Genomic DNA, 24,041 nt, shown 5'->3' on the forward strand with positions numbered 1-24,041 from the left:
TCACCATGCGCACTTTCCTCCATGGGAGTAATGTCTCAAACAGTCTACGCTTTGATCGTTTCCTGGAGGACCAGTAGTATTTTCCGATGCACATCTGGATTTATTCTGTAATCTGTGGACCTTCAAGGTGTTGATGAAACAGAGAAATTGCATCGGGATTGAATACAACAGTCGCCATGCGCACTTTCCTCCATGGGAGTAATATCTCAAACAGTCTACGCTTTGATCGTTCCCTGGAAGACCAGTAGTAGTATCCGATGCACATCTGGAGGCATTCTGTAATCTTTGGACCTTCAAAGTGTTGATGAAACAAAGAAATTGCATCGGGATTGAATACAACATCCACCATGCGCACTTCCCTCCATGGGAGTAATGTCTCTAACAGTCTACGCTTTGATCGTTCCCTGCTAGACCAGTAGTAGTTTCGGATGCACATCTGGAGGCATTCTGTAATCTGTGGACCTTCAAAGTGTTGATGAAACACAGGAATTGCCGCGGGATTGAATACAACACTCACCATGTGCACTTTCCTCCATGGGAGTAACGTCTCAAACAGTTTACGCTTTGATCGTTCCCTGGAAGACCAGTAGTAGTTTCCGATGCACATCTGTGGGCATGCTGTAATGTGTGGACTATCAGAGTGTTGATGAAACACAGAAATTGCATCAGGATTGAATACAACAGTCACCATGCGCACTTTCCTCCATGGGAGTAATGACTCGTACATTTTACGATTTGATCGTTCCCTGGAAGACCAGTAGTAGTTTCCGATGCACATCTGGGGCTATTCTGTAATCTTTGGACCTTCAAAGTGTTGATGAAACACAGAAATTGCATCGGGATTCTATACAACAGTCACCATGCGCACTTTCCTCCATGGGAGTAATGTCTCTAACAGTCAACGTTTTGATCGTTCCCTGCAAGACCAGTAGTAGTTTCCGATGCACATCTGGAGGCATTCTGTAATCCGTAGACCTTCAAAGTGTTGATGAAACACAGAAATTGCCTCAAGATTGAATACAACAGTCATCATGGGCATTTTTCTCCATGGGAGTAATGTCTCATACAGTCTTCGCTTTGATCGTTCCCTGCAAGACCAGTAGAAGTTTCGGATGCACATCTGGAGGCATTCTGTAATGTGTGGACCTTCAAAGTGTTGATGAAACACAGGAATTTCCACGTGATTGAATACAACACTCACCATGCGCACTTTCCTCCATGGGAGTAACGTCTCAAACAGTTTACGCTTTGATCGTTCCCAGGAAGACCAGTAGTAGTTTCCGATGCACATCTGTGGGCATTCTGTAATGTGTGGACTATCAGAGTGTTGATGAAACACAGAAATAGCATCGGGATTGAATACAACAGTCACCATGCGCTCTTTCTTCCGTGGGAGTGATGTCTCAAATAGTCTACGATTTGATCGTTCCCTGGAAGACCAGTAGTAGTTTCCAATGCACATATGTGGGCATTCTGTAATGTGTGGACTATCAGAGTGTTGATGAAACACAGAAATTGCACCGGGATTGAATTCAACAGTCACCATGCGCACTTTCCTCCATGGGTGGAATGTCTAAAACAGTCTACGCTTTGATCGTTCCCTGCAGGACCAGTAGTAGTTTCCGATGCACATCTGGAGGCATTCTGTAATCTGTGGACCTTCAAATTGATGATGAAAAAAACAGAAATTGAATCGGGATCGAATAAAACAGTCACCATGCGCACTTTCCTCCATGGGAGTAATATCTCAAACAGTCTACGCTTTGATCGATCCCTGGAAGACCTGTAGTAGTTTCCGAGGCACATCTGAGGCATTCTGTAATCTGTGGACTATCAGAGTGTTGATGATGCACAGAAATTGCATCGGGATTGAAAACAACATTCACCATGTGCACTTTCCTCCATGGGAGTAATGTCTCAAACAGTCTACGCTTTGATCGTTCCCTGGAAGACCAGTAGTAGTTTCCGATGCACATCTGGGGGCATTCTGTAATATGTGGAGTAGCAGAGTGTTGATGAAACATTGAAATTGCATCAGGAATGAATATAAAAGTCACCATGCGCACTTTCCTCCATGGGAGTAATTTCTCAAACAGTTTACGTTTTGATCGTTCCCTGGAAGACCAGTAGTAGTTTCCGATGCACATCTGGGGGCATTCTGTAATGTGTGGACTATCAGGGTGTTGATGAAACACAGAGATTGCAACGAGATTGAATACAACAGTCACCATGCGCACTTTCCTCCATGGGAGTAATGTCTCAAACAATCTACGCTTTGATCGTTTCCTGGAGGACCAGTAGTATTTTCCGATGCACATCTGGAGGCATTCTGTAATATGTGGACCTTCAAAGTGTTGATGAAACGAGAATTTGCATCGGGATTGAATACAACAGTCGCCATGCGCACTTCCTCCATGGGAGTAATGTCTCAAACAGTCTACGGTTTGATCGTTTCCTGGAAGACCAGTAGTAGTTTCCGATGCACATAGGGAGGCATTCTGTAATCTGTGGACTATCAGAGTGTTGATGAAACACAGAAATTGCATCGGGATTGAATACAACAGTCACCATGCGCACTTTCCTCGATGGGAGTAATGTCTCAAACAGTCTACGCCCTGATCGTTCTCTGCAAGACCAGTAGTAGTTTCCGATGCACATCTGGTGTCATTCTGTAATCTGTGGACTATCAGAGTGTTGATGAAACACAGAAATTGCCACGTGATTCAATACAATAGTCACCATGCGCACTTTCCTCCATGGGAATAATGTCTCAAACAGTCTACGCGTTGAAGGTTTCCTGGAGGGCCAGTAGTAGATTCCGATGCCCATCTGGAGGCATTCTGTAATCTGTGGACCTTCAAATTATTGATGAAACAGAGAAATTGAATCGGGATCGAATAAAGCACTCACCATGCGCACTTTCCTCCATGGGAGTAGTATCTCAAACAGTCTACGCTTTGATCGGTCCCTGGAAGACCACTAGTAGTTTCCGATGCAAATCTTCTGACATTCTGTAATGTGTGGTTATCAGAGTGTTGATGAAACACAGAAATAGCATCAGGATTGAATACAACAGTCACCATGCGCACTTTCCTCCATGGGAGTAATGTCTCAAACAGTCTACGCTTTGATCGATCCCTGGGAGACCTGTAGTAGTTTCCGATGCACATCTGGAGGCATTCTGTTATCTGTGGACCTTCAAAGTGTTGATGAAATACAGAAATTGCCTCAAGATTGAATACAACAGTCATCATGGGCATTTTCCTCCATGGGAGTAATGTCTCAAACAGTCTACGCTTTGATCGTTCAGTGCAAGACCAGTAGTAGTTTCCGATGCACATCTGGAGGCATTCTGTAATGTGTGGACGTTCAAAGTGTTGATGAAACACAGGAATTGCCGCGGGATTGAATACAACAGTCACCATGCGCAATTTCCTCCATGGGAGTAATGTCTCAAACAGTCTACGGTTTGATCGTTTCCTGGAAGACCAGTAGTGGTTTCCGATGCACATAGGGAGGCATTCTGTAATCTGTGGACTATCAGAGTGTTGATGAAACACAGAAATTGCATCGGGATTGAATACAACAGTCACCATGCGCACTTTCCTATATGGGAGTAATGTCTCAAACAGTCTACGCATTGATCGTTTCCTGGAAGACCAGTAGTAGTTTCCGATGCACATCTGGAGGCATTCTGTAATCTTTGGACCTTCAAAGTGTTGATGAAACATAGAAATTGCATCGGGATTCAATACAACAGTCACCATGCGCACTTTCCTCCATGGGAGTAATGTCTCTAACAGTCTATGCTTTGATCGTTCCCTGCCAGACCAGTAGTAGTTCCCGATGCACATCTGGAAGCATTCTGTAATCTGTGGACCTTCAAAGTGTTGATGAAATACAGAAATTGCCTCAAGATTGAATACAACAGTCATCATGGGCATTTTCCTCCATGGGAGTAATGTCTCAAACAGTCTACGCTTTGATCGTTCCCTGGAAGACCACTAGTAGTTTCCGATGCAAATCTTCTGACATTCCGTAATGTGTGGACTATCAGAGTGTTGATGAAACACAGAAATTGCATCAGGATTGAATACAACAGTCACCATGCGCACTTTCCTCCATGGGAGTAATGTCTCAAACAGTCTACGCTTTGATCGACCCCTGGGAGACCTGTAGTAGTTTCCGATGCACATCTGGAGGCATTCTGTAATCTGTGGACTATCAGAGTGTTGCTGAAACAGAGAAATTGCATCGAGATTGAATACAACATTCACCATGTGCACTTTCCTCCATGGGAGTAATGTCTCAAACAGTCTACGCTTTGATCGTTCCCTGGAAGACCAGTAGTAGTTTCCGATGCACATCTGGGGGCATTCTGTGATGTGTGTTCTATCAGAGTGTTGATGAAACATAGAAATTGCATCAGGAATGAATACAACAGTCACCATGCGCACTTTCCTCCATGGGAGTAATTTCTCAAACAGTTTACGCTTTGATCATTCCCTGGAAGACCAGTAGTAGTTTCCGATGCACATCTGGAGGCATTCTGTAATGTGTGGAACTTCAATGTGTTGAGGAAACACAGGAATTGCCCCGGGATTGAATACAACAGTCACCATGCGCACTTTCCTTCATGGGAGTAATGTCTCAAACAGTCTACCCATTGATCGTTCCCTGCAAGACCAGTAGTAGTTTGCAATGCACATCTGAAGGCATTCTGTAATCTGTGGACCTTCAAAGTGTTGGTGAAACACAGAAATTGCCGCGAGATTGAATACAACAGTCACCATGCGCACTTTCCTCCATGGGAGTAATGTCTCAAACAGTCTACGGTTTGATCGTCTCCTGGAAGACCAGTAGTAGTTTCCGATGCACATCTGGAGGCATTCTGTAATCTGTGGACTATCAGAGTGTTGATGAAACACAGAAATTGCATCGGGATTGAATACAACAGTCACCATGCGCAATTTCCTCCATGGGAGTAATGTCTCAAACAGTCTACGGTCTGATCGTTTCCTGGAAGACCAGTAGTAGTTTCCGATGCACATCTGGAATCATTCTGTAATCTTTGGACCTTCAAAGTGTTGATGAAACACAGAAATTGCATCGGTATTCAATACAAAAGTCACCATACGCACTTTCCTCCATGGGAGTAATGTCTAGAACAGTCTACGGATTGATCGTCTCCTGGAAGACCAGTAGTAGTTTCCGATGCACATCTGGAGGCATTCTGTAATCTGTGGACTATCAGAGTGTTGATGAAACACAGAAATTGCATCGGGATTGAATACAACATTCACCATGCGCACTTTCCTCCATGGGAGTAATGTCTCAAACAGTCTACGCTTTGATCGTTTCCTGGAGGACCAGTAGTATTTTTCGATGCACATCTGGAGGCATTATGTAATCTGTGGACCTTCAAGGTGTTGATGAAACACAGAAATGGCATCGGGATTGTATACAACAGTCGCCATGCGCCCTTTCCTCCATGGGAGTAATGTCTAAAACAGTCTGTGCTTTGATCGTTCCCTGGAAGACAAGTAGTAGTTTCCGATGCACATCTGGTGTCATTCTGTAATCTGTGGACTATCAGGGTGTTGATGAAACACAGAAATTGCATCGGGATTGAATACAAAAGTCACCATACGCACTTTCCTCCATGGGAGTAATGTCTCAAAGAGTCTACGGTTTGATCGTTTCCTGGAAGACCAGTAGTAGTTTCCGATGCACATCTGGAATCATTCTGTAATCTTTGGACCTTCAAAGTGTTGATGAAACACAGAAATTGCATCGGTATTCAATGCAACAGTCACCATACGCACTTTCCTCCATGGGAGTAATGTCTCAAACAGTCTACGGTTTGATCGTCTCCTGGAAGACCAGTAGTAGTTTCCGATGCACATCTGGAGGCATTCTGTAATCTGTGGACTATCAGAGTGTTGATGAAACACAGAAATTGCATCGGGATTGAATACAACATTCACCATGCGCACCTTCCTCCATGTGAGTAATGTCTCAAACAGTCTACGATTTGATCGTTCCCTGGAAGACCAGTAGTAGTTTCCGATGCACATCTGTGGGCATTCTGTAATGTGTGGACTATCAGAGTGTTGATGAAACACAGAAATTGCATCGGTATTGAATACAACAGTCACCATGCGCACTTTCCTCCTTGGGAGTAATGTCTCAAACAGTCTACGCTTTGATCGTTCCCTGCAGGACCAGTAGTAGTTTCCGATGCACATCTGGAGGCATTCTGTAATCTGTGGACCTTCAAAGTGTTGATGAAACACAGAAATTGCCGCGGGATTCAAAACAACAGTCACCATGCGCACTTTCCTCCATGGGAGTAATGTCTCAAACAGTCTACGCTTTGATCGTTCCCTGGAAGACCAGTAGTAGTTTTCCATGCACATCTGGAGGCATTCTGTAATCTGTGGACTATCAGAGTGTTGATGAAACACAGAAATTGCATCGGGATTGAATACAACAGTCACCATGCGCACTTTCCTCCATGGGAGTAATGTCTCAAACAGTCTAGGATTAGATCGTTCCCTGCAAGACCAGTATTAGTTTCCGATGCTCATCTGGAGGCATTCTGTAATCTGTGGACCTTCAAAGTGTTGATGAAACACAGAAATTGCCGCGGGATTGAATACAACAGTCACCATGCGCACTTTCCTCCATGTAAATAATGTCTCAAACAGTTTACGCTTTGAACGTTTCCTGGAGGGCCAGTAGTAGTTTCCGATGCCCATCTGGAGGCATTCTGTAATCTGTGGACCTTCAAATTGTTGATGAAAGACACAGAAATTGAATCGGGATCGAATAAAACAGTCACCATGCGCACTTTCCTCCATGGGAGTAATATCTCAAACAGTCTACGCTTTGATCGTTCCCTGCAAGACCATTAGTAGTTTCCGATGCACATCTGGTGTCATTCTGTAATCTGTGGACTATTAGAGTGTTGATGAAACACAGAAATTGCCGCGGGATTCAATACAACAGTCACCATGCGCACTTTCCTCCATGGGAATAATGTCTAAAACAGTCTACGCTTTGATCGATCCCTGGGAGACCTGTAGTAGTTTCCGATGCACATCTGGAGGCATTCTGTAATCTGTGGACTATCAGAGTGTTGATTAAACACAGAAATTGCCGCGGGATTCAATACGACAGTCACCATGCGCACTTTCCTCCATGGGAATAATGTCTCAAACAGTTTACGTTTTGATCGTTTCCTGGAGGGCCAGTAGTAGTATCCGATGCCCATCTGGAGGCATTCTGTAATCTGTGGACCTTCAAATTGTTGATGAAACAGAGAAATTGAATCGGGATCGAATAAAGGACTCACCATGCGCACTTTCCTCCATGGGAGTAATATCTCAAAGAGTCTACGCTTTGATCGTTCCATGGAAGACCACTAGTAGTTTCCGATGCAAATCTTCTGACATTCTGTAATGTGTGGACTATCAGAGTGTTGATAACACACAGAAAATGCATCAGGATTGAATACAACAGTCACCATGCGCACTTTCCTCCATGGGAGTAATGTCTCAAACAGTCTACGCTTTGATCGATACCTGGGAGACCTGTAGTAGTTTCCGATGCACATCTGGAGGCATTCTGTAATCTGCGGACCTTCAAAGTGTTGATGAAATACAGAAATTGCCTCAATATTGAATACAACAGACATCATGGGCATTTTCCTCCATGGTCGTAATGTCTCAAACAGTCTACGCTTTGATCGTTCCCTGCAAGACCAGTAGTAGTTTCCGATGCACATCTGGAGGCATTCTGTAATGTGTGGACGTTCAAAGTGTTGATGAAACACAGGAATTGCCGCGGGATTGAATACAACAGTCAACATGCGCACTTTCCTCCATGGGAGTAATGTCTCAAACAGTCTACGGTTTGATCGTTTCCTGGAAGACCAGTAGTAGTTTCCGATGCACATAGGGAGGCATTCTGTAATCTGTGGACTATCAGAGTGTTGATGACACACAGAAATTGCATCGGGATTGAATACAACAGTCACCATGCGCACTTTCCTCCATGGGAGTAATGTCTCAAACAGTCTACGCTTTGGTCGTTTCCTGGAAGACCAGTAGTAGTTTCCGATGCACATCTGGAGGCATTCTGTATTCTTTGGACCTTCAAAGTGTTGATGAAACATAGAAATTGCATCGGGATTCAATACAACAGTCACCATGCGCACTTTCCTCCATGGGAGTAATGTCCTAACAGTCTATGCTTTGATCGTTCCCTGCCAGACCAGTAGTAGTTTCCGATGCACATCTGGAGGCATTCTGTAATCTGTGGACCTTCAAAGTGTTGATGAAATACAGAAATTGCCTCAAGATTGAAACAACAGTCATCATGGGCATTTTCCTCCATGGGAGTAATGTCTCAAACAGTCTACGCTTTGATCGTTCCCTGCAAGACCAGTAGTAGTTTCCGATGCACATCTGGAGGCATTCTGTTATGTGTGGACCTTCAAAGTGTTGATGAAACACAGGAATTGCCGCGGGATTGAATACAACAGTCTCCATGCGCACTTTCCTTCATGGGAGTAATGTCTCAAACAGTCTACGTTTTGATCGTTCCCTGCAAGACCAGTAGTAGTTTCCGATGCACATGTAGAGGCATTCTGTAATCTGTGGACCTTCAAAGTGCGGATGAAACACAGAAATTGCCGCGGGATTCAATACAACAGTCACCATGCGCACTTTCCTCCATGGGAATAATGTCTCAAACAGTCTACGCTTTGAACGTTTCATGGAGGACCTGTAGTAGTTTCCGATGCCCATCTGGAGGCATTCTGTAATCTGTGGACCTTCAAATTGTTGATGAAAAACACAGAAATCGAATCGGGATCGAATAAAACCGTCACCATGCGCACTTTCCTCCATGGGAGTAATTTCTCAAACAGTCTACGCTTTGATCGTTCCCTGGAAGACCACTAGTAGTTTCCCATGCAAATCGTCTGACATTCTGTAATGTGTGGACTATCAGAGTGTTGATGAAACACAGAAATAGCATCAGGATTGAATACAACAGTCACCATGCGCACTTTCCTCCAAGGGAGTAATGTCTCAAACAGTCTACGCTTTGATCGACCCCTGGGAGACCAGTAGTAGTTTCCGATGCACATCTGGGGGCATTCTGTAATGTATGGACTATCAGAGTGTTGATGAAACATAGAAATTGCATCAGGAATGAATACAACAGTCACCATGCGCACTTTCCTCCATGGGAGTAATTTCTCAAACAGTTTACGCTTTGATCATTCCCTGGAAGACCAGTAGTAGTTTCCGATGCACATCTGGAGGCATTCTGTAATGTGTGGACCTTCAAAGTGTTGGTGAAACACAGGAATTGCCGCGGGATTGAATACAACAGTCACCATGCGCACTTTCCTTCATGGGAGTAATGTCTCAAACAGTCTACCCATTGATCGTTCCTTGCAAGACCAGTAGTAGTTTGCAATGCACATCTGGAGGCATTCTGTAATCTGTGGACCTTCAAAGTGTTGGTGAAACACAGAAATTGCCGCGAGATTGAATACAACAGTCACCATGCGCACTTTCCACCATGGGAGTAATGTCTAAAACAGTCTACGCTTTGATCGTTCCCTGGAAGACAAGTAGTAGTTTCCGATGCACATCTGGTGTCATTCTGTCATCTGTGGACTATTAGAGTGTTGATGAAACACATAAATTGCATCGGGATTGAATACAACAGCCACCATGCGCACTTTCCTTCATGGGAGTAACATCTCAAACAGTCTACGCTTTGATCGTTCCCTGCAAGACCAGTAGCAGTTTCCGATGCACATCTGGAGGCATTCTGTAATCTGTGGACCTTCAAAGTGTTGATGAAATACAGAAATTGCATCAAGATTAAATACAACAGTCATCATGGGCATTTTCCTCCATGGGAGTAATGTCTCAAACAGTCTATGCTTTGATCGTTCCCTGCAAGACCAGTAGTAGTTTCAGATGCACATCTGGAGGCATTCTGTAATGTGTGGACCTTCAAAGTGTTGATGAAACACTGGAATTGCCGCGGGATTGTATACAACAGTCACCATGCGCACTTTCCTCCATGGGAGTAATGTCTCAAACAGTCTACGGTTTGATCGTCTCCTGGAAGACCAGTAGTAGTTTCCGATGCACATCTGTAGGCATTCTGTAATCTGTGGACTATCAGAGTGTTGATGAAACACAGAAATTGCATCGGGATTGAATACAACAGTCACCATGCGCACTTTCCTCCATGGGAGTAATGTCTCAAACAGTCTACGGTTTGATCGTTTCCTGGAAGACCAGTAGTAGTTTCCGATGCACATCTGGAATCATTCTGTAATCTTTGGACCTTCAAAGTGTTGATGAAACACAGAAATTGCATCGGTATTCAATACAACAGTCACCATACGCACTTTCCTCCATGGGAGTAATGTCTCAAATAGTCTACTGTTTGATCGTCTCCTGGAAGACCAGTAGTAGTTTCCGATGCACATCTGGAGGCATTCTGTAATCTGTGGACTATCAGAGTGTTGATGAAACATAGATATTGCATCTGGATTGAATACAACATTCACTATGCGCACCTTCCTCCATGTGAGTAATGTCTCAAACAGTCTACGATTCGATCGTTCCCTGGAAGACCAGTAGTAGTTTCCGATGGACATCTGGAGGCATTCTGTAATCTGTGGACAATCAGAGTGTTGATGAAACACAGAAATAGCATCGGGATTCAATACAACAGACACCATGCGCACTTTCCTCGTTGGGAGTAATGTGTCAAAGAGATTATGTTTTGATCGTTCCCTGGAAGACCAGTAGTAGCTGCCGACGCACATCTGGGGGCATTCTGTAATGTGTGGACTATCAGAGTGTTGATGAAACACAGAAATTGCATCAGGATTGAATACAACAGTCACCATGCGCACTTTCCTCCATGGGAGTAATGTCTCAAACATTTTTCGCTTTGATCGTTCCCTGGAAGACCAGTAGTAGTTTCCGATGCACATCTGGGGCATTCTGTAATGTGTGGACTATCAGAGTGTTGATGAAACACAGAAATTGCATCGGGATTTAATACAACAGACCCAATCGCACTTTTCTCCATGGGAGTAATATCTCAAACAGTCTACGATTTGATCGTTCCCTGAAAGACCACTAGTAGTTTCCGATGCAAATCTTCTGACATTCTGTAATGTGTGGACTATCAGAGTGTTGATTAAACACAGCAATTGCATCAGGATTTAATACAACAGTCACCATGCGCACTTTCCTCCATATGAGTAATGTCTCAAACAGTCTACGCTTTGATCGATCATTGGGAGACCTGTAGTTGTTTCCGATGCACATCTGGAGGCATTCTGTAGTCTGTGGATTATCAGAGTGTTGATGAAACACAGAAATTGCATCGGGATTGAATACAACATTCACCATGTGCACTTTCCTCCATGGGGGTAATGTCTCAAACAGTCTACGCTTTGATCGTTCCCTGGAAGACCAGTAGTAGTTTCCGATGCACATCTGGAGGCATTCTGTAATGTGTGGACTATCAGAGTGTTGATGAAACACAGAAATTGCATCAGGAATGAATACAGCAGTCACCATGCGCACTTCCCTCCATGGGAGTAATTTCTCAAACAGTTTACGCTTTGATCGTTCCCTGCAAGACCAGTAGTAGTTTGCAATGCACATCTGGAGGCATTCTGTAATCTGTGGACTTTCAAAGTGTTGATGAAACACAGAAATTGCCGCGAGATTGAATACAACAGTCGCCATGCGCACTTTCCTCCATGGGAATAATGTCTCAAACAGTCTACGCTTTGATCGATTCCTGGGAGACCTGTAGCAGTTTCCGATGCACATCTGGTGTAATTCTGTATTCTGTGGTCTATGAGTGTGCTGATGAAACACAGAAATTGCATCGGGATTGAATACAACAGTCGCCATGCGCACTTTCCACCATGGGAGTAATGTCTCAAACAGTCTACGCTTTCATCGATCCCTGGGAGACCTGTAGTAGTTTCCGATGCACATCTGGATTCATTCTGTAATCTGTGGACTATCCGAGTGTTGATGAAACACAGAAATTGCATTGGGATTGAATACAACATTCACCATGCGCACTTTCCTCCATGGGAGTAATTTCTCAAACAGTCTACGCTTTGATCGTTCCCTGGAAGACCACTAGTAGTTTCCCATGCAAATCGTCTGACATTCTGTAATGTGTGGACTATCAGAGTGTTGATGAAACACAGAAATAGCATCAGGATTGAATACAACAGTCACCATGCGCACTTTCCTCCAAGGGAGTAATGTCTCAAACAGTCTACGCTTTGATCGACCCCTGGGAGACCAGTAGTATTTTCCGATGAACATCTGGGGGCATTCTGTAATGTATGGACTATCAGAGTATTGATGAAACATAGAAATTGCATCAGGAATGAATACAACAGTCACCATGCGCACTTTCCTCCATGGGAGTAATTTCTCAAACAGTTTACGCTTTGATCATTCCCTGGAAGACCAGTAGTAGTTTCCGATGCACATCTGGAGGCATTCTGTAATGTGTGGACCTTCAAAGTGTTGGTGAAACACAGGAATTGCCGCGGGACTGAATACAACAGTCACCATGCGCACTTTCCTTCATGGGAGTAATGTCTCAAACAGTCTACCCATTGATCGTTCCCTGCAAGACCAGTAGTAGTTTGCAATGCACATCTGGAGGCATTCTGTAATCTGTGGACCTTCAAAGTGTTGATGAAATACAGAAATTGCATCAAGATTAAATACAACAGTCATCATGGGCATTTTCCTCCATGGGAGTAATGTCTCAAACAGTCTACGCTTTGATCGTTCCCTGCAAGACCAGTAGTAGTTTCCGATGCACATCTGGAGGCATTCTGTAATGTGTGGACCTTCAAAGTGTTGATGAAACACTGGAATTGCCGCGGGATTGTATACAACAGTCACCATGCGCACTTTCCTCCATGGGAGTAATGTCTCAAACAGTCTACGGTTTGATCGTCTCCTGGAACACCAGTAGTAGTTTCCGATGCACATCTGTAGGCATTCTGTAATCTGTGGACTATCAGAGTGTTGATGAAACACAGAAATTGCATCGGGATTGAATACAACAGTCACCATGCGCACTTTCCTCCATGGGAGTAATGTCTCAAACAGTCTACGGTTTGATCGTTTCCTGGAAGACCAGTAGTAGTTTCCGATGCACATCTGGAATCATTCTGTAATCTTTGGACCTTCAAAGTGTTGATGAAACACAGAAATTGCATCGGTATTCAATACAACAGTCACCATACGCACTTTCCTCCATGGGAGTAATGTCTCAAACAGTCTACTGTTTGATCGTCTCCTGGAAGACCAGTAGTAGTTTCCGATGCACATCTGGAGGCATTCTGTAATCTGTGGACTATCAGAGTGTTGATGAAACATAGAAATTGCATCTGGATTGAATACAACATTCACTATGCGCACCTTCCTCCATGTGAGTAATGTCTCAAACAGTCTACGATTCGATCGTTCCCTGGAAGACCAGTAGTAGTTTCCGATGGACATCTGGAGGCATTCTGTAATCTGTGGACAATCAGAGTGTTGACGAAACACAGAAATAGCATCGGGATTCAATACAACAGACACCATGCGCACTTTCCTCGTTGGGAGTAATGTGTCAAAGAGATTATGTTTTGATCGTTCCCTGGAAGACCAGTAGTAGCTGCCGACGCACATCTGGGGGCATTCTGTAATGTGTGGACTATCAGAGTGTTGATGAAACACAGAAATTGCATCAGGATTGAATACAACAGTCACCATGCGCACTTTCCTCCATGGGAGTAATGTCTCAAACATTTTTCGCTTTGATCGTTCCCTGGAAGACCAGTAGTAGTTTCCGATGCACATCTGGGGGCATTCTGTAATGTGTGGACTATCAGAGTGTTGATGAAACACAGAAATTGCATCGGGATTTAATACAACAGACCCAATCGCACTTTCCTCCATGGGAGTAATATCTCAAACAGTCTACGATTTGATCGTTCCCTGAAAGACCACTAGTAGTTTCCGATGCAAATCTTCTGACATTCTGTAATGTGTGGACTATCAGAGTGTTGATGAAACACAGCAATTGCATCAGGATTTAATACAACAGTCACCATGCGCACTTTCCTCCATATGAGTAATGTCTCAAACAGTCTACGCTTTGATCGATCATTGGGAGACCTGTAGTTGTTTCCGATGCACATCTGGAGGCATTCTGTAGTCTGTGGATTATCAGAGTGTTGATGAAACACAGAAATTGCATCGGGATTGAATACAACATTCACCATGTGCACTTTCCTCCATGGGGGTAATGTCTCAAACAGTCTACGCTTTGATCGTTCCCTGGAAGACCAGTAGTAGTTTCCGATGCACATCTGGAGGCATTCTGTAATGTGTGGACTATCAGAGTGTTGATGAAACACAGAAATTGCATCAGGAATGAATACAGCAGTCACCATGCGCACTTCCCTCCATGGGAGTAATTTCTCAAACAGTTTACGCTTTGATCGTTCCCTGCAAGACCAGTAGTAGTTTGCAATGCACATCTGGAGGCATTCTGTAATCTGTAGACCTTCAAAGTGTTGATGAAACACAGAAATTGCCGCGAGATTGAATACAACAGTCGCCATGCGCACTTTCCTCCATGGGAATAATGTCTCAAACAGTCTACGCTTTGATCGATTCCTGGGAGACCTGTAGCAGTTTCCGATGCACATCTGGTGTAATTCTGTATTCTGTGGTCTATGAGTGTGCTGATGAAACACAGAAATTGCATCGGGATTGAATACAACAGTCGCCATGCGCACTTTCCACCATGGGAGTAATGTCTCAAACAGTCTACGCTTTCATCGATCCCTGGGAGACCTGTAGTAGTTTCCGATGCACATCTGGATTCATTCTGTAATCTGTGGACTATCCGAGTGTTGATGAAACACAGAAATTGCATTGGGATTGAATACAACATTCACCATGTGCACTTTCCTCCATGGGGGTAATGTCCCAAACAGTCTACGCTTTGATCGTTCCCTGGAAGACCAGGAGTAGTTTCCGATGCACATCTGTGGGCATTCTGTAATGTGTGGACTATCAGAGTGTTTATGAAACATAGAAATTGCATCAGGAATGAATACAACAGTCACCATGCGCACTTTCCTCCATGGGAGCAATTTCTCAAACAGTTTACGCTTTGATCGTTTCCTGGAAGACCAGTAGTAGTAATTTCCGATGCACATCTGGGGGCATTCTGTAATGTGTGGACTATCAGAGTGTTGATGAAACACAGAAATTGCATCGGGATTGAATACAACAGTCACCATGCGCACTTTCGTCCATGGGAGTAATGTCTCAAACAGTCTACGCTTTGATCGTTTCCTGGAGGACCTGTAGTATTTTCCGATGCACATCTGGAGGCATTCTGTAATCTGTGGACTATCAGAGTGTTGATGAAACACAGAAATTGCATCGGGATTGAATACACCAGTCACCATGCGCACTTTCCTTCATGGGAGTAATGTCTCAAACAGTCTACGCTTTGATCGTTCCCTGCAAGACCAGTAGTAGTTTCCGATGCACATCTGGAGGCATTCTGTAATCTGTGGACCTTCAAAGTGTTGATGAAATACAGAAATTGCCTCAAGATTAAATACAACAGTCATCATGGGCATTTTCCTCCTTGGGAGTAATGTCTCAAACAGACTACGCTTTGATCGTTCCCTGCAAGACCAGTAGTAGTTTCCGATGCACATCTGGAGGCATTCTGTAATGTGTGGACCTTCAAAGTGTTGATGAAACACAGGAATTGCCGCGGGATTGAATACAACAGTCACCATGCGCACTTTCCTCCATGGGAGTAATGTCTCAAACAGTCTACGGTTTGATCGTCTCCTGGAAGACCAGTAGTAGTTTCCGATGCACATCTGGATTCATTCTGTAATCTGTGGACTATCAGAGTGTTGATGAAACTTAGAAATTGCATCGGGATTGAATACAACAGTCACCATGCGCACTTTCCTCCATGGGAGTAATGTCTCAAACAGTCTACGGTTTGATCGTTTCCTGGAAGACCAGTAGTAGTTTCCGATGCACATCTGGAATCATTCTGTAATCTTTGGACCTTCAAAGTGTTGATGAAACACAGAAATTGCATCGGTATTGAATACAACAGTCACCATGCGCACTTTCCTCCATGGGAGTAATGTCTCAAACAGTCTACGGTTTGATCGTCTCCTGGAAGACCAGTAGTAGTTTCCGATGCACATCTGGAGGCATTCTGTAATCTGTGGACTATCAGAGTGTTGATGAAACACAGAAATTGCATCGGGATTGAATACAACATTCACCATGCGCACCTTCCTCCATGTGAGTAATGTCTCAAACAGTCTACGATTTGATCGTTCCCTGGAAGACCAGTAGTAGTTTCCGATGGACATCTGGAGGCATTCTGTAATCTGTGGACAATCAGAGTGATGATGAAACACAGAAATTGCATCGGGATTCAATACAACAGACACCATGCGCACTTTCCTCATTGGGAGTAATGTCTCAAAGAGATTATGTTTTGATCGTTCCCTGGAAGACCAGTAGTAGCTTCCGACGCACATCTGGGGGCATTCTGTAATGTGTGGACTATCAGAGTGTTGATGAAACGCAGAAATTGCATCAGGATTGAATACAACAGTCACCATGCGCACTTTCCAACATGGGAGTAATGTCTCAAACATTTTACGCTTTGGTCGTTCCCTGGAAGACCAGTAGTAGTTTCCGATGCACATCTGGGGGCATTCTGTAATGTGTGGACTATCAGAGTGTTGATGAAACACAGAAATTGCATCGGGATTTAATACAACAGACCCCATGCGCACTGTCCTCCATGGGAGTAATATCTCAAACAGTCTACGTTTTGATCGTTCTCTGGAAGACCACTAGTAGTTTCCGATGCAAATCTTCTGACATTCTGTAATGTGTGGACTATCAGAGTGTTGATGAAACACAGAAATTGCATCAGGATTGAATACAACAGTCACCATGCGCACTTTCCTCCATGTGAGTAATGTCTCAAAAAGTCTACGCTTTGATCGATCATTGGGAGACCTGTAGTAGTTTCCGATGCACATCTGGAGGCATTCTGTAGTCTGTGGACTATCAGAGTGTTGATGAAATACAGAAATTGCATCGGGATTGAATACAACATTCACCATGTGCACTTTCCTCCATGGGGGTAATGTCTCAAACAGTCTACGCTTTGATCGTTCCCTGGAAGACCACTGGTAGTTTCTGATGCAAATCTTCTGACATTCTGTAATGTGTGGACTATCAGAGTGTTGATAACACACAGATATTGCATCAGGATTGAATACAACAGTCACCATGCGCACTTTCCTCCATGGGTGTAATGTCTCAAACAGTCTACGCTTTCATCGATCCCTGGGAGACCTGTAGTAGTTTCCGATGCACATCTGGATTCATTCTGTAACCTGTGGACTATCCGAGTGTTGATGAAACACAGAAATTGCATCGGGATTGAATACAACATTCACCATGTGCACTTTCCTCCATGGGGGTAATGTCTCAAACAGTCTACGCTTTGATCGTTCCCTGGAAGACCATGAGTAGTTCCCGATGCACATCTGTGGGCATTCTGTAATGTGTGGACTATCAGAGTGTTGATGAAACATAGAAATTGCATCAGGAATGAATACAACAGTCACCATGCGCACTTTCTTCCATGGGAGTAATTTCTCAAACAGTTTACGCTCTGATCGTTCCCTGGAAGACCAGTAGTAGTTTCCGATGCACATCTGGGGGCATTCTGTAATGTGTGGACTATCAGAGTGTTGATGAAACACAGAAATTGCATCGGGATTGAATACAACAGTCACCATGCGCACTTTCCTCCATGGGAGTAATGTCTCAAACAGTCTACGCTTTGATCGTTTCCTGGAGGACCAGTAGTATTTTTCGATGCACATCTGGAGGCATTCTGTAATCTGTGGACCTTCAAGGTGTTGATGAAACACAGAAATGGCATCGGGATTGTATACAACAGTCGCCGTGCGCCCTTTCCTCCATGGGAGTAATGTCTAAAACAGTCTACACTTTGATCGTTCCCTGGAAGACAAGTAGTAGTTTCCGATGCACATCTGTTGTCATTCTGTAATCTGTGGACTATCAGAGTGTTGATGAAACACAGAAATTGCATCGGGATTGAATACAACAGTCACCATGCGCACTTTCCTTCATGGGAGTAATGTCTCAAACAGTCTACGCTTTGATCGTTCCCTGCAAGACCAGTAGCAGTTTCCGATGCACATCTGGAGGCATTGTGTAATCTGTGGACCTTCAAAGTGTTGATGAAATACAGAAATTGCCCCAAGATTAAATACAACAGTCATCATATGCATTTTTCTCCATGGGAGTAATGTCTCAAACAGTCTACGATTTGATCGTTCCCTGCAAGACCAGTAGTAGTTTCCGATGCACATCTGGAGGCATTCTGTAATGTGTGGACCTTCAAAGTGTTGATGAAACACTGGAATTGCCGCGGGATTGAATACAACAGTCACCATGCGCACTTTCCTCCATGGGACTAATGTCTCAAACAGTCTACGGTTTGATCGTCTCCCCGAAGACCAGTAGTAGTTTCCGATGCACATCTGGAGGCATTCTGTAATCTGTGGTCTATCAGAGTGTTGATGAAACACAGAAATTGCATCGGGATTGAATACAACAGTCACCATGCGCACTTTCCTCCATGGGAGTAATGTCTCAAAGCGTCTACGGTTTGATCGTTTCCTGGAAGACCAGTAGTAGTTTCCGATGCACATCTGGAATCATTCTGTAATCTTTGGACCTTCAAAGTGTTGATGAAACACAGAAATTGCATCGGTATTCAATACAACAGTCACCATACGCACTTTCCTCCATGGGCGTAATGTCTCAAACAGTCTACTGTTTGATCGTCTCCTGGAAGACCAGTAGTAGTTTCCGATGCACATCTGGAGGCATTCTGTAATCTGTGGACTATCAGAGTGTTGATGAAACACAGAAATTGCATCTGGATTGAATACAACAGTCACCATGCGCACTTTCCTCCATGGGAGTAATGTCTCAAACATTTTACGCTTTGATCGTTCCCTGGAAGACCAGTAGTAGTTTCCGATGCACATCTGGGGGCATTCTGTAATGTGTGGACTATCAGAGTGTTGATGAAACACAGAAATTGCATCCGGATTTAATACAACAGACCCCATGCGCACTTTCCTCCATGGGAGTAATATCTCAAACAGTCTACGCTTTGATCGTTCCCTGGAAGACCACTAGTAGTTTCCGATGCAAATCTTCTGACATTCTGTAATGTGTGGACTATCAGAGTGTTGATGAAACACAGCAATTGCATTAGGATTGAATACAACAGTCACCATGCGCACTTTCCTCCATGTGAGTAATGTCTCAAATAGTCTACGCTTTGATCGATCATTGGGAGACCTGTAGTAGTTTCCGATGCACATCTGGAGGCATTCTGTAGTCTGTGGATTATCAGAGTGTTGATGAAACACAGAAATTGCAGCAGGAATGAATACAGCAATCACCATGCGCACTTTCCTCCATGGGAGTAATTTCTCAAACAGTTTACGCTTTGATCTTTCCCTGCAAGACCAGTAGTAGTTTGCAATGCACATCTGGAGGCATTGTGTAATCTGTGGACCTTCAAAGTATTGATGAAACACAGAAATTGCCGCGAGATTGAATACAACAGTCACCATGCGCACTTTCCTCCATGGGAGTAATGTCTCAAACAGTCTACGCTTTGATCGTTTCCTGGTGGACCAGTAGTATTTTCCGATGCACATATGGAGGCATTCTATTATCTGTGGACCTTCAAGGTGTTGATGAAACACAGAAATTGCATCGGGATTGAATACAACAGTCGCCATGCGCACTTTCCTCCATGGGAGTAATGTCTCAAACAGTCTACGCTTTCATCGATCCCTGGGAGACCTGTAGTAGTTTCCGATGCACATCTGGATTCATTCTGTAATCTGTGGACTATCCGAGTGTTGATGAAACACAGAAATTGCATCGGGATTGAATACAACATTCACCATGTGCACTTTCCTTCATGGGGGTAATGTCCCAAACAGTCTACGCTTTGATCGTTCCCTGGAAGACCAGGAGTAGTTTCCGATGCACATCTGTGGGCATTCTGTAATGTGTGGACTATCAGAGTGTTTATGAAACATAGAAATTGCTTCAGGAATGAATACAACAGTCACCATGCGCACTTTCCTCCATGGGAGTAATGTCTCAAACAGTCTACACTTTGATCGTTCCCTGCAACACCAGCAGTAGTTTCCGATGCACATCTGGTGGCATTCTGTCATCTGTGAACCTTCTAAGTGTTGATGAAACACAGAATTTGAATCGGGATTGAATACAACAGGTACCATGCGCACTTTCCTCCATTGAGTAATGTCTCAAACATTTTACGCTTTGATCGATCCCTGGAAGACCAGTAGTAGTTTCCGATGCACATCTGGAGGCATTCTGTAATGTGTGGACTATCAGAGTGTTGATGGAACACAGGAATTGCATCGGGATTGAATACAACAGACCCCATGCGCACTTTCCTCCACGAGGGTAATGTCTCAAACAGTCTACGCTTTGATCTTTCCCTGCAAGACCAGTAGTAGTTTCGGATGCACATCTGGAGGCATTCTGTAATCTGTGGACCTTCAAAGTGTTGATGAAACACAGAAATTGCATTGGGATTGAATACAACAGTCACCATGCGCACTTTCCTAGATGGGAGTAATGTCTCAAACAGTCTACGCTTTGATCGTTCCCTGGAAGACAAGTAGTAGTTTCCGATGCACATCTGGTGTCATTCTGTAATCTGTGGACTATCAGAGTGTTGATGAAACACAGAATTTGCATCGGGATTGAGTACAACAGTCACCATGCGCACTTTCCCCCATGGAAGTAATGTCTCAAACAGTTTACGCTTTGATCTTTCCCTAGAAGGCCAGTAGTACTTTCCAATGCACATCTGGGGGCATTCTGTAATGTGTGACCCATCAGAGTGTTGATGAAAGACAGAAATTGCCGCGGGATTGAATACAACAGTCACCATGCGCACTTTCCTCCATGGAAGTAATGTCTCAAACAGTTTACGCTTTGATCGTTCCCTGCAAAACCAGTAGTAGTTTCGATGCACATCTGGAGGCATTCTGTAATCTGTGGACCTTGAAAAAGTTCGTGAAACACAAAAATTGCATCGGGATTGAATACAAAAGTCACCATGCGCACTTACCTCCATGGGAGTAATGTCTCAAACAGTCTACACTTTGATCGTTCCCTGCAACACCAGTAGTAGTTTCCGATGCACATCTGGTGGCATTCTGTCATCTGTGGACCTTCAAAGTGTTGATGAAACACAGAATTTGAATCGGGATTGAATACAACAGTCACCATGCGCACTTTCATCCATGGGAGTAATGTCTCAAACAGTCTACGCTTTGACCGTTCCCTGGAAGACCAGTAGTAGTTTCCGATGCACATCTGGGGGCATTCTGTAACGTGTGGACTATCAGAGTGTTGATGAAACATAGAAATCGCATAAGGAATGAAAACAACAGTCACCATTTGCACTTTCCTCCGTGGTAGTAATTTCTCAAACAGTTTACGCTTTGATCGTTCCCTGGAAGACCAGTAGTGGTTTCCGATGAACATCTGGGGGCATTCTGTAATGTGTGGTCTATCAGAGTGTTGATGAAACACAGAAATTGCATCGGGATTGAATACAACAGTCACCATGCGCACTTTCCACCATGGGAGTAATGTCTCAAACAGTCTACGCATTGATCGTTCCCTGCAAGACCAGTAGTAGTTTGCAATGCACATCTGGAGGCATTCTGTATTCTGTGGACCTTCAAAGTGTTAATGAAACACAGAAATTGACGCGAGATTAAATACAACAGTCACCATGCGCACTTTCCTCCATGGGAGTAATGTCTCATACAGTCTACGCTTTGATCGTTTCCTGGAGGACCAGCAGTATTTTCCGATGCGCATCTGGAGGCATTCTGTAATCTGTGGACCTTCAAGGTGTTGATGAAACACAGAAATTGCATCGGGATTGAATACAACAGTCGCCATGCGCACTTTCCTCCATGGGAGTAATGTCTCAAACAGTCTTCGCTTTGATCGTTCCCTGGAAGGCAAGTAGTAGTTTCAAATGCACATCTGTGGTCATTCTGTAATCTGTGGACTATCAGAGTGTTGATGAAACACAGAAATTGCATCGGGATTGAATACTACAGTCACCATGCGCACTTTCCTCCATGGGAGTAATGTCCCAAACAGTCTACGCATTGATCGTTCCCTGCAAGACCAGTAGTAGTTTCCGATGCACATCTGGAGGCATTCTGTAATCTGTGGACCTTCAAAGTGTTGATGAAATACAGAAATTGCCTCACGATTGAATACAACAGACATCATGGGCTATTTCCTCCATGGGAGTAATGTCTCAAACAGTCTACGATTTTAATCGTTCCCTCGAAGACCAGTAGTAGTTTCCGATGCACATCTGCAGCATACTGTAATCTGTAAACTATCAGAGTGTTATTCGAACACAGAAATTGCATCGGGATTGAATACAACACTCACCATGCGCACTTTCCTCCATGGGAGTAATGTCTGAAACAGTTTACGCTTTGATCGTTCCATGGAAGACTAGTAGTAGTTTCCGATGCACATATGGGGGCATTCTGTAATGTGTGGACTATCAGAGTGTTGATAAAACACAGAAATTGCATCGGGATTGAATACAACAGACACCATGCGCACTTTCCTCCATGGGAGTAATGTCTGAAACAGTTTACGATTTGATCGTTCCATGGAAGACTAGTAGTAGTTTCCGATGCACATATGGGGGCATTCTGTAATGTGTGGACTATCAGAGTGTTGATAAAACACAGAAATTGCATCGGGATTGAATACAACAGACACCATGCGCACTTTCCTCCATGGGAGTAATGTCTCAAACAGTCTACGATTTGATCGTTTCCTGGAAGACCAGTAGTAGTTTCCGATGCACATCTGGAGGCATTCTCTAATCTTTGGACCTTCAAAGTGTTGATGAAACACAGAAATTGCATCGGGATTCAATACAACAGTCAACATGCGCACTTTCCTCCATGGGAGTAATGTCTCTAACAGTCTACGCTTTGATCGTTCCCTGCAAGACCAGTAGTAGTTTCCGATGCACATCTGGAGGCATTCTGTAATGTGTGGACCTTCCAAGTGTTGATGAAACACAGGAATTGCCGCGGGATTGAATACAACAGTCACCATGCGCACTTTCCTCCATGTGAGTAATGTCTCAAACTGTCTACGATTTGATCGTTCCCTGGAAGACCAGTAGTAGTATCTGATGGACATCTGGAGGCATTCTGTAATCTGTAGACAATCAGAGTGTTGATGAAACACAGAAATTGCATCGGGATTGAATACAACAGACACCATGCGCACTTTCCTCCATGGGGGTGATGTCTCAAACAGTCTACGCTTTGATCGTTCCCTGCAAGACCAGTAGTAGCTTCCGACGCACATCTGGGGGCATTCTGTAATGTGTGGACTATCAGAGTGTTGATGAAACACAGAAATTGCATCGGGATGCAATACAACAGTCACCTTGCGCACTTTCCTCAATGGGAGTAATGTCTCAAACATTTTACGCTTTGATCGTTCCCTGGAAGACCAGTAGTAGTTTCCGATGCACATCTGGAGGCATTCTGTAATCTGTGGACCTTCAAGGTGTTGATGAAACACAGAAATGGCATCGGGATTGTATACAACAGTCGCCATGCGCCCTTTCCTCCATGGGAGTAATGTCTAAAACAGTCTACACTTTGATCGTTCCCTGGAAGACAAGTAGTAGTTTCCGATGCACATCTGTTGTCA

Source organism: Schistocerca gregaria, chromosome 8, assembly GCF_023897955.1.
Source record: "Schistocerca gregaria isolate iqSchGreg1 chromosome 8, iqSchGreg1.2, whole genome shotgun sequence".
NCBI lineage: Eukaryota > Metazoa > Arthropoda > Insecta > Orthoptera > Acrididae > Schistocerca > Schistocerca gregaria.